This window comes from Piliocolobus tephrosceles, chromosome 3 (assembly GCF_002776525.5).
Source record: "Piliocolobus tephrosceles isolate RC106 chromosome 3, ASM277652v3, whole genome shotgun sequence".
In the NCBI taxonomy this organism is placed as follows: Eukaryota; Metazoa; Chordata; class Mammalia; order Primates; family Cercopithecidae; genus Piliocolobus; species Piliocolobus tephrosceles.
Window position 1 is genome coordinate 134,174,909 of NC_045436.1, and position 17,367 is coordinate 134,192,275.

Genomic DNA, 17,367 nt, shown 5'->3' on the forward strand with positions numbered 1-17,367 from the left:
AGAGCCGTTTAATGGGGCCCGAAAAGCAGCCCGGGCGGGAGTGGCTCCAAGCAGCGACTCCTCAGGAGTTTAAAGCAGAAAGCAATGGATGAGCAAGCGAGCACCCAGTTGTCCTTCTGGTAGTAATTACCTGCCTAATTTGAATGATGCCTTTGTTATGACCATTAACAAACATTTGTTAAAGGTTTCCATGTGTGACATTCTGGAAGGTTTAAAGGCCTGAGGAGCTGACTCTGGGGATAGTGCCCCGGTGGGGGGTGGCGCAAGAAAGCAAATGGTTGGGGGAAGATTTCGCGGAGAGACTGTGCAAAGAAGAGAGGTCAACATCTGCCTCCTCTGCAAAACAAAATAAACCCAGTGGTCAGGAGCAACCTCCGGACAGGAGACCCTCGAACTGAGGCGGTTGGTTCCTTAAAGCGAGTCCTGCCCCCACAGCCCCCGCCCCTACCACTGCTCATAGGCGGGTTTGAATCCTGTTTTCCGCCTTCTAAGGCTGGTACCAGGCTGGTTCGGGAGAAGTCGGGTCTGCGCCGGGCAGTCAGTCCGGAGCGTCGGGTGAAGGCGGGGCGAGTTCTTGCCGCGTTCTCCCAGTGTTGTTCTGAGATCTTCCAGATTGGTCCCTCGACGCCCCGGGTCCTGGATGGCCCCGGAACCGCAGGGGGCGAGAAAGCTTGTCCTCCTGAGGCGGCCTGCGGGTCTTTTCTCCCCTTCCTGTGCTTCTGACTGGGCGCCGTGCGGAAGGTGGGAGGAGGGGACCAGGCCATCACGTGTACCAGGAGAGGCGCGACCTGCACTGGCCTGGGCAGCGCTGCGCAGATCTCAACCCGCGCCCGGATTCTAATTTTCAGCCTCTTGGGGTTTTTTGTTTTGTTTTTTCCTTAAGGGATTATCAAGGGGTTAGGAATGTGAGTTTTCTCCCCAAACGGGGAGTCGGGGAGGCTGCGTGCGGAAAGGACGGAGGCTCAACTCCCGAATTGAGCCGGGCCGGGAAGTTGGGAGAAAAGGGTAGGGGCTGTGACAGTTCTGTCCTCGGCCTTGCGCATCTACGCCTGCAGGCGACATGAAATTGGGAGCAAAGGCATAAAAAGGTGCAGTCGATGAGCTGACCTTCAAAAAGAGGGCCTCATAAACTTTTTACAACCAGATCAAAACGGTCACTAAAAACAAAAGCAAAATCTCGCCGTGCCTTGCCCTGCCTCCAGGGCCCGTTCTCCCGGCCCCGACTCCCGGGCGAGGGAGGCCGCAGCTCCGAGCGCCACACCTTTGGCTTTGAGGGCGCTTCCCGCTGAGTTGGCTTTTTGTGTCTTCTCCTCCTCTGCTCCCCAGCTCCACCCCCAATTATACTTTCCTCGAAGAATTCAAGTCCGTTTGCTCTAGAAGCCTTACGAATGTAACAGTTATCAAAGCCGTTAGTTGTGCAAATCACATTTAAACTTGTGAATTATTTTTTTCAAATGGTGATGGGCGGGGCAAGGGAACAGGGGATGTTTCTGGCTTCACAGTTTGAAAACGAAGGGCCCGTTTGGTGGTTTGCAAAAGAAAATGGTGCCAACTGCTCCTTCCCTCACCCCCTTTAACTACCTTGGCTGCATCTGGAATAGCCCCTCCCTGGGTCCAGCGCGGAAGGGTCCTTTGCCCGGAGGTAGTGGAGGCGACGCACAGATGTGAGGGATCCTGGCAGAGAGAGGGACGCCCTGGCCTCGGGTCTGCCCCAGCTGAGGCTTGTAAGCTAGCTCTAAGGAGTCTCTTTGCACGCTCAGAATTCAGAACGGCACAAGTCTTAGAAAAGGAGGAATTCTCCAAAAAGATCGAGATGGGTCTGTGCAGCTTGAGGTGAAAGTTACCCTCCCCAGGACTCTGCACCCACCTCCTCTTCTCTGTGGTTGCTGGCTGGATCTCAAGGTGCAGCCTCTCTTCTGGGTTTGAGGGGCTTGCTCTCCAAGGAGAAGTAGAAGCAGAGGATTCCTAACACCACAGCCTGTTTACGGACCTGAGGACAAGAACTTGTTTCCTGGTCCAGTCCAGCCCGGTGGGCCATACACTCCTTAGAGTCTGGGACAGACTGGTAGGACTGGAACCCTCTGGATCTGGCTTTTGGATACCCCTTCCCTGACGAGAGAGCCCCCTTCCTCGGTTTAGACATGTTGTTGTGCCTCCGCCCTCTCCTGCTCCTTAGGTCTTTCGTTTTAGTTGCTTTTAATTTGAAAACCGTGCGAGGGGAGGGGGAGGGAACGAGGAGATTGGGAGGTCTGCTCTTTATTAGGGGCCCAGGCCTCCAGCTTTCCAACACACAGCTGTGGCTGGGAGGGGGAAGGAGGGCTGGCTCTGTGTAGATCAGTCTCACTGAAGAGAGGGCCTTGTCCTCTGCAAGTCCCAGGAGTCCAGCACTGCTCTGTGATTTTTTTTTTTTTTTTTTAAGTCTTCAGCAGAGACACTGCAGTGGAAAACCAGTGGAACCTCGACTCTTTGCGCATCCATTAAAAGGGGGATAATCGACCAGGCAAGGTGGCTCACGACTGCGACCCTAACACTTTAGGAGGCCAAGGTGGGAGGATCACCTGAGCCCAGGAGTTTAAGACCAGCCTGGGCAACATAGTGAGCCCCCATCTTTACTTAAAATAACAGCAATGACAACAATTGGAATAATCATGCACAACCTATAGGGTTGTCTTGAGGATTAAATAAGATAATATCCCTGGTAAATAAAGTGGTTCATATGCAAACTTAAGATGTACAAGGCCGTGTGTCAAGGGCTGAGGATACAGCACTTTCCTCCTAGATTTTATGGACTAGTGGAGCAATCAATTAGACATAAAGTTGCAACTTAGTATTCTAAGCAATGTTGGAGGGAGACAATGAAGTCAGTGCACAGGAGGAGCCTAACCCAATCTGGGAGGTGGGAGAGGGCTTCTTTCAGGGAAGGCTTCTCTGCAAATCTAAGAGGAGTAAGAATGTAGTTGGGGAGCAACCTCATTGCATGGGCCGGGAGGTGAGAGAGAACATGAGATAATCAGAAGTGAAAGGAGTTTGGAATGGCTGTAAAGGTCCGCGGGGAAGGAGCAAAAAAGAGGTGAGATAGAGCTCATGGAGGCCTTCTAGACCATGTTAAAAGTCAGAGATGGAAGGCTCCATCGATCCTCCCATCTCTGCAGGTCAGGAGTTCAAAACCAGCCTGGACAACGTAGTGAGACTCCATCTGTACAAAAAAATTAAAAATTGACCAGGTGTGGTGGTACACGCCTGTATTCCCAGCTGGTCCAGAGGCTGAGGCAGGAAGATTGCATGAGCCCAAGAGTTCGAGGCTGAGGTAAGCTATGATCACACCACTGCACTCCAGCCTAGGAGACAGAGCAAGACACCATCTCTAAAAAATAAATTAATAAGGCTGGGCATGGTGGCTCACACCTGTAATCCCAGCACTTTGGGAGTCTGAGGTGGGGAGATCACGAGGTCAGGAGTTCGAGACCAGCCTGGCCAACAGTGAAACCCCATCTTTACTAAAAATACAAAAACTCGTCAGGCACGGTGGCGTGTGCCCGTAGTCCCAGCTACTCAGGAGGTTGAGGGAGGAGAATCACTTGAATCCAGGAGGCAGAGGCTGTGGTGAGCCGAGATTGCACCACTGCACTCCAGCCTGGGCAACAGAGCGAGACTCAATCTCATAATAATAATAATAATAATAATTAATTAATAAAAAGGAAAACAATTGACAAAAGAACCTGGGCTTGATTCTATGGAAGAATCTGGTTTAAAGAGGGGCAAGACAGGAGCAGAGTTGAACTTTTAGCAAGATCAGCCTGGATGATCTGAGGAGATAGGGAGGCTCCTGCTATAATCGAGCAAGAGAGGATGCTTCCCTGTTCCTGGCAGATGGCAGGAGTTTGGAGAAAGTGAAAAGTGAATTAGAGAGAAAGAAGTAGAAAGCCTAGCACTCACTGGCTAAATGTGAACTGTGAGGGAGAGTAGGGTACCTGGCTGAGGCCATGGCTGGTGCTGTCTACTCAGTAGGGGGACAACCAGGAACAGGGTTAGAAAGGAAAGGATCGGCCGGGCATGGTGGCTCACGCCTGTAATCCCAGCACTTTGGGAGACCAAGGCAGGCAGATCACCTGAGGTCGGGAGTTGGACCAGCCTGACCAACATGGAGAAATCCCGTCTCTACTAAAAATACAAAATCAGCCAGTAGCCTGTAATCCCAGTTACTTGGGAGGCTGAGGCAGGAGAATATCTTGAACCCGGGAGGCGGAGGTTGCGGTGAGCCAAAATCGCGCCACTGCACTCCAGCCTGGGCAATAAAAGCGAAACTTCGTCTCAAAAAAAAAAAAAAAAAAAAGAAAGAAAGGAAAGGATGAGTCCACTTTTAAACATGACAAATTGGAAAAAACTCAAGAAGGATTAAAATGATAGAAAAAAAAAAAACAGGACAGAATTTGGGGTAACTCCAGCATTTTCCAATAAGCAAAGAAGATAGTGAAAAGGAACAGCAAGGAATCTTTATCTCTTGGATAGTCAGCTGTTGTCTCTGAATCCACAGGATGAGAGTTGGTTGACTTTAAAGACTTGTGTAAACTTATCATCTAAATTCAACATTATTTGAGAAGCTGAAGTGGGAGGAGGCTTAAGCCCAGGAGTTCAAGGCTGCAGTAAGCTATGATCACACCACTGCACTCCAGCTCTGGGTGACAGAGTAAGACCCTGTCTCTAAAGGTTGGGGGGGAGGAGAGAGAGAGAGAGAGAGAGAAGGAGGGAAGGAGGGAGGAAGGAAAGAAAAAAAGAAAAAAGAAAGAAAAAGGAAGGAAGGAAGAAGTGACATTATACAACATGTCTGGTGACATTTTACAACAACGTAAGAGCTTTAGTGATAATATAATTGGCAAAGCTAGATTATTTTTCCCTCATTTGTGCTCTTAAATAGACTTTTGGCCGGGTGTGGTGGCTCATGCCTGTAATCCCAGCACTCTGGGAGGCTGAGGCGAGTGGATTGCTTGAGTCCAGGCGTTCAAGACCAGCCTGGGTGACATAGTGAAACCCCATCTCTACTAAAAATACAAAAAATTAGCTGGGCATGATGACGGGCGCCTGTAGTACCAGCTACCTGGGTGGCTGAGGTGGGAGAATCACCCAAACCCAGGAGGTCAAGGCTGCAGTGAGCCAAGATCGCGCCACTGCACTCCAGCCTGCGTGACAGAGTGAGACCCTGTCTCAAAGACAAACACAGAAATAGACATTTGTGTCCACATTTGGATTTCAGATCACCCAAAAACCCAAAGCAGGATTAAAGCCAATCTTTGTCTTAAGGACACTAGCTTTCTACCAGCTACCACTCCCACCCCTCACCATGCCCTGGAGAAAGTGAGGCAGAACTCATTTTCAGGAACAAAAAAAAATATGTTCGATTCCAGTGATGAAGACTGCATATTGTCCTCCAATAATCATTCTCCTTTCCTTCTCAGTAATAGAGTCCTTGATTTTTAATTTCAGTTTATTCCCCACCCCACTCCCGCCCCCCGCCCCGGAACAGAAGCTTTCCTTTCACCAACTTTTCTGCAGGTCAATGTGTCATGAAGAAAAGTTCCAGCCAACAGGATGTAAGCACGAGTTGTGAGTACAACTGCTAAAAAGCGCCTTTAAAATAAAGGATGCATCCTTCTCAGTCTGGTCTTTTGTGCTGAATAGAAAGCAGGTGTGTGAGTGGGGCCTCAGCAGCCAACTTAGACTACAAGGCCACCTTGAAAAGGGAAACTGTGCACTGTGGTACTATCAAGTAGAAGATCCCTCACCCTTAAGCCCCAAACAAAGCCTGATAATCTTCCTCCTGCCTTCTTGAAAATGTAGCAGAAAGAAAATTGTCTCTTTTTTTAAAAGAGTGCAATTTTTTTTTATTCAGTGATAAACTAAAATTTTAAAAAAGCCAATTTCTTGGTATTTCTCACATACACTTCATTTATTTTGTTAATAAGCAAAGCCCTACAAGGGAAGCCTTTGCCTAGTCCTCCAACTCTGATTCATCTTCTTGACTAATCTGGAAGTAATGAAGTTCATAAGTCTCCTGTCAGATGCAACCACTCAAAGCCAATCATGAAGATTGCTCTTCTTAAGGTATTTCTTGGTAAGGTATTTCAAATACCTTTTAGAGAACTGTTTCTGAGAAAGAATATGATTTTATTCTTGAAGCATTCAGTGTGAACAACATTCCCAAGATACCCAGTTTTGTCATTGACTTTAACCTTCTCCCGTAGAAATTGTTCAAAATTTCCAGAATCAAAAATTCCATCTTCTACTGGATGAGTAAGGTCCAAATTAAACTTCCAGGTTGAATTCTTGGGCTTCTTGTCTTTCTGCGGCGCCCTTGCAAGTCAACCACGCAAGCAGAGAGAAAATTGTCTCTCTCCTTTTTTTGAGATGGAGTTTTGCTCTTGTCGCCCAGGCTGGAGTGCGATGGCGCAATCTCGGCTCACTGCAACCTCCGCCTTCTGGGTTCAAGTGAGTCTCCTGCCTCAGCCTCCCGAGTAGCTGGGATTACAGGTATGCGTCACCATGCCCGGCTAATTTTTTTGTGTGTGTATTTTTAGTAGAGATGGGGTTTCTCCACGTTGGTCAGGCTGGTCTCGAACACCCGACCTCAGGTGATCCACCCGCCTTGGCCTCTCAAAGTGCTGGGATTACAGGTGTGAGCGACTGCACCCAGCCTCTTTTTTTTTTTTTTTTTGAGACCAGGTTTCACTCTGTTGCCCAGGCTGGAGTGCCTTGGTGAAATCATGGTTCACTGTAGCCTCGACCTCCTGGTCTCCTGCATTGGCCTCCCAAAGTGCTTGGATAACAGGCATGAGCCACAAATGTAGGCCGGTGCCTGGCCTAAAATTCTACCTTCTCTCTCTCTTGTTAAGCCACTTATTTTGATTTTTTTCCTACTATTTACAGCCAACCTTAACAATCCTACCTAATAAAGTCAAAAAGGGTTTACTCATTCTAACTCCAAATACAATCACCCTCACTCAAAAATGAAACCTGGGATATGGCAGGGCTGAAAACACACACTCAGCTACATGACATCCCAGGAGGCCTACCAAGGCTGGGTGCCTCCCTGCTGACCTGCTCACATTTATAATTTTCCTGTGGGATTTTAAAAGTATGTGTTTCTTTCCCAGCATTCAATTCATACATGCTGCCTGTTTAACTAAATTTCTCTTCGGATAGTCAGTGATACCGAAGGAAAGCTGAAGGACACAAGAAAGAACACATTCATTCTCTTTTCCCTATCTTTTCGCCTGGCCTCATATTTTCATTCCTCTTTATGGTCTTACCCTTACTCTTTATTCTATTCTTACAGTTTGCACACTTTTGGCCTCTGTCTTTGCTGCCTCCAGAGCTTCCAGGTATTTATGTTATTGTTTAATTTTCAGTGCTTTAAAAATATGCCTTTAGAGGCCAGGCACGATGGCTCACACCTGTAATCCCAGTACTTTAGGAAGCCAAGGAGGGTGGTTCACTTGAGGTCAAGAGTTCAAGACCAGCCTGGCCAACATGATGAAACCCCCATTTCACCTACAAGTAGAGAAATTAGTTGGGTGTGGTGGCATGTACCTGCCATCTCTGCTACCCGGGAGGAGGATCTCTTGAGCCTGGGAGGCTGAGGTTGCAGTGAGCTGAGATCATGTCACTGCATTCCAGTCTGTTTAAAAAAAAAAAAAAAAAAAAATGCCTTTGGAAAGGTAAACATCCCACACATGTTAAGATAATAGGACAGTCCTGCTGGTAAACCATCCCCCAGAGCTTAGGACAGTTTCCGTCAGGCCCTTGGCAAAGAAATGCAGCTCCACGAGCCAGGGGATGGTGATTCCTGCTTGACTTGGGAGTTGAGTGGGAGAATTCTGGGTTTCTCTTGCTGCACTGTGGTTGCAGATGTGCACTGGCCACCTGGGTGCTAATCTCAGCCCTGCACCTCACTATCCTGAGCCTTTAATCAGGTATTTTTTTCTCCTCATAATTTGAGTGAAGGGTTCCCTCACAGCCCTAAGATCAGAATCAGGCCAGGCAAGGTGGCTCACGCCTGTAATCCTAGTACTTTGGGAGGCTGAGGTAGGTGGATTACCTGAGGTCAGGAGTTCGAGACCAGCCTGGTCAACATGGTGAAACCCCATCTCTACTAAAAATACAAAAATTAGCCAGGTGTGGTGGCCCCCTGCAATCCCAGCAATTTGGGAGCCTGAGGCAGGAGAATCACTTGAGCCTGGGAAGCGGAGGTTGCAGTGAGCCGAGATGGCACCACTGCACAACGCGGGGGGAAAAAAGGGGGCAACGTCTAAAAAAAAAAAAAAAAAAAAAAAAAAAAAAAATCAATACCAGCTCTCCTCTGCAGTCTGTCTCCTTAGCATTTACCCCCCCTCCCCCGATTGTATCAGTTGATAAATATTTATTCAGCACCTCCTATACCAGGCACTGTGCTAGACTCTGAGATGCTGTCATGAACCAACAACCATGGAGCTCAGCTTTGGACAGAGGAGACAGACGGAAAACGAACCAGGCCCTGATTAAATGGCAGGCATGACCAGTGCTCTGTGGTCAGCCAGTGCTGTGGGAGGCCATCATCACTGTGGGAAGCCCAGGCTGGTCTGGTGCCTCAGGAAATATTCCCTGAGGAGGTGATATTTATTTACTTATAATTGAGACAGCATCTCCCTATGTTGCCCAGGCTGGTTTCAAACTCTGAAAATCAAGCCTAATTCTCCCACTACAACCTCCCCAGTTCTGGGATTACAGGCATGCGCCGCTGCACCCCACAGTAGGTGATATTTAAAGCTTCGTGCAATTCTGAAGAAAGATGCCACATTCAGCTATTATTTTTAAGTTATTCAGAAAATATATGTCACATAAGAAGTGTATGTATAGGGCAGGAACATACATAGCAAAGTGCACTCCTCTGTCTCTAGAAACGATAGTTTTTATGTCCCAAAGGAACTGTAATGATCTGATATTGAATCACAAAATGACTGAACTCACTCAACTAGGAAATTGTCTATGTTCAAAAGAGACAATTCAGTTCCCCAAGGATAGGCTATCATGAAATTTGAATGTAACTGAGACTCCAGACTATTGACATCTCCAAATCTGATGCTTCTCTGTCATTCTGGTGGAGTTATCTTGGAGCGATAAGAGAACTGCGTGCTGTCATCCCGCTCCATGAGCTAATGTTTCACAGGCTGACAATGACAGGGTGATTGGCTTTGATTAAAGCATATTTTCAATTATCCCTTGGGTACTTAACAGCATGTTAGGTTTGCATTATAAAATGAACCCAAGGTCCTCCAAGGATCCCACAAGACGGTCCAAAGTCCTTATTGTGTGTGCATTTGGTTAATTATTGGATTGCTCAGAAATGTATTCATGAATTGACTTCACTGCACAGTAGATGTCTAAATGGTTAATGAGGATTCCTCCTCGGAGAAAAACCGGACCCGTTTTTGACCCTCCCGCAGGGCTGTGATTTCTACACCACTAGAGGGAGCAAGAGGCCACCTCAGAAGTAAGTCCACCGTGGGCGAGTCCTCATTTGGTGCCTGAAACCAAGCCAAGTGTTCCCAAATGTTCTGGAAAGGAACCAAGTCAGGGCGTCTCCCATCTCTAAGCCTCCCCAGGCACCCCTGAAATCTGGTGCAGTTCCAGGCCACTCCTCAACAAGCCTGAGGTTCCACTTGAAGTCCCGACGCTGTTTGGAGTCATCCTCAGGACACTGGGGCTCGTGTGTCAGTGCTGGGGGAGGGGAGGAGGAAGTGATGCGATTCCAGCTGCAGCCGCGACCATTCCACCGCGGGCCAGGCCCTATATAGGCGCACAAGTTATTTCAACTGGAAGAGGGACAAATATAAAGCCATGACCACACGGAATCGGGGCGCTTTACGCAAACTAAGAGGTTTGGGGGACGGGGCGGGGGGCTTCTTGGGTGCTGTCTGGGCGTGGTGGCTCACGCCTGTTACCCCAGCACTTTGCGAGGCCGAGGCGGGAGGACCACGAGATCAGAAGTTCGAGACCATCCTGGCCAACATGGTGAAACCTCGTCTCTATTAAAAATACAAAAATTAGCTGGACGTGCTGGCGCGTGCCTGTAATCCCAGCTACTCGGGAAGCTGAGGCAGGAGAATCGCTTGAACCAGAGAATCAGAGGTTGCCGTGAGCCAAGATCGAGCCACAGCATTCCAGCCTGGCAACAGAGAGAGACTCTGTTTCAAAAAAAAAAAAGAAGGAGGAGAAGGAGGAGAAGGAGGAGGAGAAAGAAGAAGAAAGAAGAAGAAGAAAGAAGAAGAAGAAAGAAGAAGAAAGAAAAAAGAAGAAGAAGAAAGAAGAAGAAGAACGGGCCGGGCGCGGTGGCTCACATCTGTATTCCCACCACTTTGGGAGGCCGAGGCAGGCGAATCACTTGAGGCTAGGAGTTCGAGACCACCCTGGCCAACATGGAAAAACCTTGTCTCTACTAAATATATAAAAATTAGCCGGGCGTGGTGTCGCATGCCTGTAGTCCCAGCTACTCAGGAGGTTGAGGCACAAGAATCGTTTGAACCTGGGAGACAGAAATTGCAGTGAGCCGAGATCTTTTCAGTGCACTCCAGACTGGGCGACAGAGTGAGACTCTGTCTCAAAAAAAAAAAAAAAAAAGAAAAAGAAAAAAAAAAAAAAAAAAAGAAAGAGAAAGGAAAAGAGAGAAAGAGAGAGAAAAAAACGACCAGAGGTGTGTTTCTTCTAGAGCGAACTGCATGAACAAAGGCATAGGGACAGGAGTGGGGAGAAGGTTGGCTGTGAACTCCATCAGTGGCTGCGACCAGCCGGTCTTGCTCCTATAGGCACTTTTGAGTAGATTTGAAATGCAACAGGGCCCCAGCAACTTCAAAGAGGTAAGGGAGGAGCTAAACTTACATTCCACTCAAATTAAATGTCTAAAATTGACTCCTGTAACATAGATCCGTGGCTCATAATGTCCACTTTGCATCAACTGCTGAAATTCTCAAACATTAAAAAAAAAAAAAAAAAAAAAAAAAAAAAAAAAATCTTGGCTGCTGGTAAGAAATGGCATAGTAGGTTTTGCATTTATTATCACAAAAACAGTATTTTGACAGACTAGACTTCATTGTGGAATTAAAAGATTTAACTTTCTGAGATTTTTCCATAAAAACAACATTCTAAAACAAGCATTCATTATAGAAAATATTTATTATCAAATACTATCCTATGGCAGCCCTGTGAAAAACTTGATATTCTTGTTATTGTGGAAAGCCGCATTTTGTTCACTTGAGAAAATAAAGGTTGGCTGAATCAAAATGATTTATCCAACTACAAGATTCATGTATTTGTGGTTATGTTGCTACAGCCACCAGTAGCACCATACATACACACACACACACACACACACACACACACACACGATATTGCTAATTCAGATTTAATGCCTGCCTCTATTCTGGTCAAATTCAGGCATGATCATGATGATTTCCAAGATTTGTGTTTATTCTCTAACATTAACACATATTGTACTAAATAAGAGTGCAATGACATATTTTTATTTGTAAAGATATATGAAAGTAAACTTGATTTAAGGTATACTTCAATACTCTTTGAGACAATTAGAGACATACCAGACTATCACACACACAAAAAGTAAGGAATGACTAATATAAATTCTGTCAAAGATTCCTGTGGGTGATTCGAATTTGCCAGTGACAGAATCTGGATTAGATTAGGCAGTTCTGGCCTATGTAACTGTTGCAGCCAAAAATCCCTTGAATGTCAGCGATTCGTTTGGTTTAACCTAATACCCACCCATGAACCTAGTTTATTGCCATAGAAGTTTGCATCAAATCTTTATTCTGCACATTTAATAAAGAAGTCGTCTAGGGCTATGTGTGATAGATTTAAGTTTTGCCCTTAGCATCCAAATGAGACTGAAAGTATTTCCAAATACTAGGCAATTTAAAACTGCAGGCTCACACTTCAGATAGTGGTTATCTTATCTGCCTGTCTGAGTCCTGTTTGCTTTCACTAAAGCCACTAATAGAACCTGAGAAAGTGGGATTGGAGATTCAAGAGTTCCCTTTTTACCCCACCTGGAGGACAAAGGAAGAGCTTTTCTGATAGGTGCTGCTTAGTACTCCATCTTGGAGCACAGGTTAAAATTCACAGCCCTCTCTGTAACCTTTTCAAGTTTCATTCTAAAGCTGTGTGACAAGTACCTCATCCTTGTGTCACACGTGCAATCACACACACCACCTAGAGGATAAACACCCGCTGGGTCTACATTTTACCTGAAAGTTGAATGAAAAATAAATATTTCAATTACCCTGATACTTCCAAAATCCCGATGGACCAATATAAGTATACAGGTCATTTCCTTTCAGTTTAGTTTTGCTTTTCCATTTTATATGGCCCGGTATTTCCAATGCCATTTTACTCCTTCCAAAGCATATCTGAATATATGAGCTTATTTGATGATCCTCACAGCCACGGAAAGAAAGGGCAGCGATTTATCACCATTTGCACACAGAAACTGAGTAGAAGGCCAGGCATACTGGCTCATGCCTGTGGTCCCAGTACTTTGGGAGGCTGAGGTGGGCAGATCACTTGAAGCCAGGAGTTCAAGACCAGCCTGGCCAATATGGTGAAACTCTATCTCTACTAAAAAATTAAAAAAAAAAAAATTAGCCAGGCATGGTGGTGCACACCTGTAATCCTAGCTACTCAAGAGACTGAGGCATGAGAATCACTTGAACCTGGGAGGCAGAGGTTGCAGTGAGCCCAGAGGGCACTCCAGCCTGGTGATGGAGCAAGACTCTGTCTCCAAAAGAAAAAAAAAAAGAAAAAGAAAAAGATAAAAAGAAACTGAGTAGGAGAGGTCACTGATTTACTCAAGCTACTGTCATACTCAGATAAGGAAAGAACAGGGGCCCTCCTGGCTCCCAGCAATGATATTTCAAACATCATTGTGCTCTTTGCCATTTGAAATAATTTATGTGCACATAATGGGGACAGAGTTGCTAACCAAAGAACTCAAAGGAAAACATTCTTTTTCTCCTTTCATCTAAATGGGGTGGGCTTTAGTGTTCCTTTGTCTTTTTAGTGTTCCTTTGTCTTTATTTTTTTTTCTTTTTGAGACACGTCTCGCTCTGTCACCCAGGCTGGAGTGCAGTGGCATAATCACAGTTTACTGCAGCCTCAACCCCCGGGCTCAAGCAATCCTCCAACCTCAGCCTCTTGGGTAGTTGGGACCACAGGCTTGTGCCACTACACCTGGCTAATTTTTGTATTTTTTGTAGACATGGGGTCTGGCCATGTTGCCCAGGCTGGTCTCTAGCTCCTGAGCTCAAGCAGTCTACCAGCCTCCACTTCCCAAATTGCTGGGATTATAGGCGTGAGCCACCACTGGTCTCCTGTGTCTTTTTCCTAGCCTCATGGTTCACACTGTATAAATGCCACTAAATTCAAAAGGTCATTTGGATACAGTACCTTCTACATGCAAGGCTGAGTACTTGGTGACCAGGAAGAAACAGCGAGGAGATAAGAAATAGAAAGTAATTTCCCAGAAGTTTATGAACAGATTAGCATATGAACAAATGCATGGAACCAGAGACTGAGTGCCTGGGTGGGGCATCGGTTGACCAGAACAATGACGACTTTTGCGAGACAGGATTTAGGTTCTCACCAGATCACAGGAGTCAACAAATCCTATTCAAGCTCCTGTAAACCTCCTTCTTGTCCTGTATTATCTCAGTTGTTGATGTCATAGTTCCAAGGGTCCCTTCAGCCTGGACATTGTCCTTGACTAACCCATCCCCCGCCCCTTCAGAATCGGCCCAGTTCCCTAAACTGGGAAGTCTCCAGACTGACCTCCCAAATCATTCTTGGCACCATGTCTTTCTTTCATTCCTTCTTGCCTCCAGGACCTTAGTTCAAGTCCTTGCCTTCACTTGTCCAGACTGTGGTCACAGCCTCTTAACTACATCTCCCAACTCCAATTTTTACCTCTTTTCCTCACCCCCCACAGTCCTACCATAAGGATCCTTCTGAAATGCAAACCACACTGTGCTATTCAAAGGTGTTCAATGACTATAAGCTTGAGTGCCAGAATCCTCTGCAGAGCCTACCATGCCTACCATATAATATAGGATCCCCAATGCCCTCTCCTGCCTTGCCCCGGACACCCCCACCTGCACCCTGCAGCTCCAGCATCACAGCTCTTTCAACATTGTGTTGTTTGGGTCAGAACCTGGGCAGCTCAGAAAACACTTTTCGTTTTCCATCCACTTTGTGTTCTCTGGCTGGTACTTTTGTTTCCTTTCCTTCTTATCCTAGGAAAAGTCTTTTCTTTAATTGCAACACTCCCTGACCTAAAAAGAAGACATGGGAATTTTCCACTTTCTGGCCAAGAAAGAGGAATGCAAGGATATCCTCATCACTTTTCTGGTGGCAGGAGTTTGCTTGTCAGATCTAGAGCTAAAGGAGTGGAGAAGAGTTGGAGGAGAGACTGTGAAATCCTGGGAAGAAAATTCTTTTGAATGTGCATGTTCCCTCTTTTTGTCCAGAGAGTCCTTGTCAAAGCTGGCAAAGCTATTGGTGTCCTGAGTCATTTTGATTTTCTCCATTGCCTCTAAAATCAGCCTTGCACCAATAGACGTGATGGGAAGCCTTGAGTCCTGAACTATAGATTTTCACCCAAGCTTGCTTCTTCCCTAGACTTTCCTGTCTCAGATAATAACACCACCACTCAGTAGCCCAGGCCCCAGATCTAGTAGTCTACTTTGTTCTTCCTTTTCTCTTAACTCCCATTCAGGCCAATAGCAAGCTTTAATTTTTTTAATTTTTAATTTTTTGTGTGAGGTGGATTATCACTCTGTGGCCCAGGCTAGAGTACAATGGCATGATCTTGGCTCATTGCTACTGCCACCTCCTGGCTTCAAGCAATTCTCCTGCCTCAGCCTCCCAAGTAGCTGGGATTACAGGTGTGCACCACCATGCCTGGCTAATTTTTGTATTTTTAGTAGAGACCGGGCTTCACCATGTTGGTCAGGCTGGTCTCGAACTCCTGACCTCAAACAATCCACCTGCTTTGACCTCCCAAAGTGCTGGGACTGCAGGCGTGAGCCACCGTGCCCGGTCAATGGCAAGTTTTATTGATTTTTACCTTCCAAGAATCTCTCAAGTCTGTCCACTCCTCAGTTGCTCCACAGCGTCAATCTAATCTGAAGAGGTTCCCCTCTCCACGAATCACCTTCCAATTGCTTACCTACATCAACTCCTGCCTTTGTCAATTCATTCTCCACACAGCAATCAGGGTACCCTTATTAAAACATAAAGTCTTATTTTTGGCCTGGTGTGGTGGCTTATGCCTGTAATCCCAACACTTTGGGAGGCCGAGGCGGATGGATCACCTGAGGTCAGGAGTTCAAGGCCAGCCTGACCAACATGTTGAAACCCTGTATCTACTAAAAATACAAAAATTATCTGGGCATGGTGGTGCATGCCTGTAATCCCAGCTATTCAGGAGGCTGAGGCAGGAGAATCGCTTGAACCAGTAAGTGGAGGTTGCAGTGAGCCGAGATTGCACCATTGCACTCCAGCCTGGGCAACAAGAGTGAAACTCCATCTCAAAAAAAAAAAAGTCTTATTTTTTATCTAAGTTATCTGTAGGTTATTCAAATTGTATATTGTATAACTCAGTGGTTTTACATAAAAGATGATACTCATGTCACCAATGCCAGATCAATACATAAGATATGACCAGCATCTCAGACATCCACTCATGCCCCTTCCATGCTACCTCCTTCCATGCTACCTCATCCTTTATTATTATTATACTTTAAGTTCTGGAATGCATGTGCAGAACGTGCAGGTTTGTTACATAGGTATACACGTGCCATGGTGGTTTGCTGCACCCATCAACCCGTCATCTACATTGGGTATTTCTCCTAATGCTATCCTTCCCCTAGCTCCCCATACCCCAACAGGCCCTGGTGTGTGATGTTCCCCTCCCTGTGTCCATGTGTTCAGAACATGCGGTGTTTGGTTTTCTGTTCCTGTGGTGGTTTGCTGAGAATGATGATTTCCAGCTTCATCCATGTCCCTGAAAAGGACATGAACTCACCCTTTTTTATGGCTGCCTAGTATTTCATGGTGTATATGTACCACATTTTCTTTATTCAGTCTGTCATTGATGAGCATTTGGGTTGGGGAACCACTGTCTTTACTTCTAACACCATAAGATTGCTTTTTCCTGCTTTAAAACTTTATGTAAGTAAAATCATCCCATGCATCCTCTTCTGTACCTGGCATCTTTTATTCAACATTTTATTGATGAAATTCATCCATGTTGTCGCTTATAGTTGCAGATTGTTTAGTCTTATTCCTGGGAAGTATTTCATTGTATGAATTTACCACAATTTATTTACCCATTCTACTGTTGATGGATACTTGAGTAATTTTCAGCTTTTGACTATTATGAGTAATATTGCGATGAGCATTCTCATGCCTTTCTTCTGGTGAGTGTATGTATGCATTTCTGTTGAAATATACCTAGGAATGAAATTGTTGGGCATGGGGTATGCATACTTAAGTAGATATTGCCAATTTCCCAAGTACTTATACCGATTTATACTCTTACTGGAAAGATATGAATGTTCCATTTGCTCTGTATTTTTGCCAAGATTTGATGTTTTTTTAATCTTAGCCATTCTCATGGGCAGCATGCTCTTTCATAAATCTGATTAATGTCACCTCCTACTTAGTGGCCATCAATGGCTTCCCATTGAATTTAAAACAAAACCCAGACACCTAAATGTGGCTCTGCCTACCTTCTCCAATGTCATCTCATACCACTCTTTTTCCTTTCTACAATGGTCTTTTCCTTCTTAAGATCTATCAAGCTCTTTCCCACATCTGGATCTGCAGACTGCTTTCCTCTGCCTGGAAAACTTTCCTCCATCCACCTTCTTTCCCACCTCTTCGCTAGCCTTCCTCCCTACCCCTCCTGTCTCAGATTTAATATCTGTCCTTAGGAGGGAAGTCCTTGACCCCTCATTCTTGTTCTTATTCTCATGGTAGGACTACCACATGGCACTGACTCACAGTTTATAGGTACATATTGATCTCTTGGTTTATTTGTTTGTTCCTCTCTTTAGAGTATAAAGTTCATGAAAACAAGGAGCCTCATTACTTCATAAGCCACTCTAGTGCCTGTGCCTGCCAGACAGTGCTTGGCATATACTGGGCATTCATCAAATGTTTTTTGAAAGAATGAATGAATGAATCCAGTGTATTTCAGACAATGTGTAAATTGACCCTTTTTGAGATAGGGTCTTGCTCTGTCACCCAAGCTGGAGTGTAATGGTG

General features: G+C 45.7%; 1 pseudogene; it reads right to left on the reverse strand.

Moving 5' to 3' along the window:
- Nucleotides 1-5,986: 5,986 nt before the first annotated feature.
- Nucleotides 5,987-14,624, reverse strand: LOC111520423 (annotated as a pseudogene).
- Between the last annotated feature and the right edge of the window lie 2,743 nt (nt 14,625-17,367).